Source organism: Mastomys coucha, unplaced genomic scaffold (assembly GCF_008632895.1).
Source record: "Mastomys coucha isolate ucsf_1 unplaced genomic scaffold, UCSF_Mcou_1 pScaffold14, whole genome shotgun sequence".
Taxonomy (NCBI): domain Eukaryota; kingdom Metazoa; phylum Chordata; class Mammalia; order Rodentia; family Muridae; genus Mastomys; species Mastomys coucha.
In genome coordinates this window covers 85,076,552-85,079,136 of record NW_022196896.1, presented here as the reverse complement: position 1 = coordinate 85,079,136, position 2,585 = coordinate 85,076,552, and the positions used below count along the sequence as shown (strand labels likewise).

At 50.4% G+C, this 2,585-nt stretch overlaps 1 protein-coding gene across 2 annotated transcripts in view; it reads right to left on the bottom strand.

The window, feature by feature from the left end:
- The window catches only part of Casp8 (caspase 8), a 41,860-nt gene extending 39,546 nt beyond the window's left edge, over nt 1–2,314 (bottom strand). For both annotated transcript variants that reach the window (XM_031367590.1, XM_031367589.1), the window contains exon 1: nt 2,031–2,314. The gene's annotated coding sequence lies outside the window, so the exon portion shown is untranslated. The remainder of the gene's footprint in view (nt 1–2,030) is intronic.
- Between the last annotated feature and the right edge of the window lie 271 nt (nt 2,315–2,585).

The window sequence follows — 2,585 nt, the reverse complement described above, 5'->3', positions numbered from 1 at the left end:
AGGAAGAGGAGGAGGAGGAGGAGGAGGAGGAGAAGAAAACTTTGAAACTGTGTTTTCTGCTACCTAAAACAGAATGCAAGTTCTCAGAGTAGAGTCCCAACTTCACAGCTGAGGGAACTGAATGAGGCTCCTGAAAGTACATGTCCACCCTCGACAAAAGTGTCGGGCAAAGGTGACACCATGGTACCGGGACCTTTAGCTGGCATTTGATCCTGCCCAGGAACCTGGGCAGCATCATGGCAGCAGAATCCAATCCTGTTTGTGGCCCAGTCCACTCCAGGAGTTACTCCAGCATCCTCTCTAAGCTCTACCCCAGGTCTGGCTCACAGTTTGCTGAGAATTTCCTGCCTAAGGACACAACTTCCTGAGGGCAGCAGCTGGAATTTTCATGGTAATACCTAAAACATATAACAACAGCCTGAAAACCATCAATGAGAAGAAATTCTGTAATGAGGCAATAGTTCTAACATGGAGTTCCCAATGGGCACTAGGCCCACTATAGCATAGGATGGCACATTAAATGGATCGGTAAATCTGAGGAATGTTAAATAAAGCAAAAAGATGCCCACCTTCTTATTAGAAAATTTTAAGTTGGAAGATTAAAAAGAGAGAGAGAGAGAGAGCAACCTGACAGAGTGAGGTGGCCATGCTATTGCAGGCTGCCAGAGAAACCATATTAGTTCCTGGAGTGAACCTACCCACAAACAGAAATTACTGGGCAAAATCAAATAGCATCTAAATGACCTGGTGTTATGGGGTCACGTTTCTCCCTCCTGGGGAAGAGACATGTTTGAGACCAGCATGTGAGACTCACAGCCATGACCAGCAACTTCTGTGTCCACATATGAGTTCTTGAGTCTTCTTAAATAGGATTTTTAAGAAACAGGAGCGCTAATCGTCCTCATGCTAATTCAATCACTGCCATATTTATTAAAAAAGAAAGATTTGCTTACTCAGGAGTTTAAGAGCATTCAACACTCTTGCAGACCACCTGAGTTCAGTTTCCAGCACCCATATGGTGGCTGAAATTGTCTGTAACTCCAGTTCAAGGGATCTGGCCCCCTAGGCACCAGGTACACATCCATACATGCTGGCAAAGCACTCATAGACATAAAATTAAAATAGAAATAAATAATTTTTAAAAGACCTAGCCAAGCGGAAGGCACTTCAAGGACTCCCTTTAAAAAAAATAGTAAGAAACAGAAATATGACTGTATGATAATTCCTTTCTGGTACTTAACGCCTGCCACCTTTACAAGTGCTTAGCATAGAGAGGAATTACTGGCCTCAAGTCACCTGCGGCTCTTGCCTTCCCTCCCTCTCTCCTCCTCCCTCCCTTTCTCTCTCCCTCGCGCGCGCGCGCGCGCGCGCGCGCGCGTGCGTGCGTGTGTGTGTGTGTGTGTGTGTGTGTGTGTGTGTGTGTGTGTGTGTGTCTGTGTGTCTGTGTGTCTGTGTGGTTGGGGTTGTGGTTGTTTTAAGTGCAGAGCTATTGCTCTGCCACCCCCACCCCTGTACTGCCAGCACTCAGGAGGTGGAAGCAAGAAGATCAGAAGTTCAAGAAGCCCAAGCTGAGCTGCCGGAAATCTTGGAGCAATGCGGGACACAGGGAGAGGGAGGGGGAGAAGGAGGAAAGGGGAGAAGGAGGAAAGGAGAGAAGGAGAGGGAGAGGGGAAGGCAAAGAGAAGAGGGAGGGGAAAGGGGAAGGGAGACATTGGAAGAGAAAGAGAAAGGAAGAAAGAATTGGGATTAGAGTTGGGGTCTCTTAAGAGTTGGGAGGAGCACGAAAATCGCAGGAGGAAATGCAGCTCAAGCTAGAGGACTCAGCACAGTGATGTCACAGGAGAATTAACTCAGTTCCAGGTCCGGAGCCAAACTACGAAGAAAGTAAGCCTAAGAAGTCGAATAAAGTTTTCTGGAGAGGAGATGACGGCACCCCCGATGGCTGCGTTTCGGGGAGCGCCACGCGAGATCGACAGCGGTGGGAAGGCGGCCCGCTGGTGGAGAGGAACGGGAGCGCTCTGCAGACTCACCTGTGGCCGAGTCCCTGCCCCGCCGGTCACAGCTCCCCGCTCAGGCGAGGCCGCCGCTGACTTTGGCTTGCCGAGCCTCCAGCCCCGGCACCGGCCCCGGCCCCGGTCCCCGGGACTGCGCTCACTTCCTCTTCCTACACCGCCCCGCCGAGGTTTGCAACCGATTCCGAGAAGCCGAACTTTAAAACACCCGAGGTCGGAGTGAAAGACAACTGAGAGAACTAGGGGACAGGGAACAGAAATGACGCTTAGTGTTTAGAGGCGATGACTTAGTTAATCATTAGGTGGTATCGTGAGGTGGTGTCGTGGTGCCAGCCTTAGAGGCCATAGGCTGCTTCGCTCTCTGCCCGCCTTTCTTGAAGACACTTCCTCTTTCCCCCATCCCAACCACACCTCCTTGCATGCCCAAACCCTATACCTTGCCACCCGGATGAGTAAACCAGCTTTAGTGCGAGGTCTAGAATTGTCAGCACTCAGGGAGGAAGGGGCAGGAAGATTAGAACACTGAACCAAACGACCAGCTAGCTATGCTGAGGGCCTAGGTCAGACCCATCA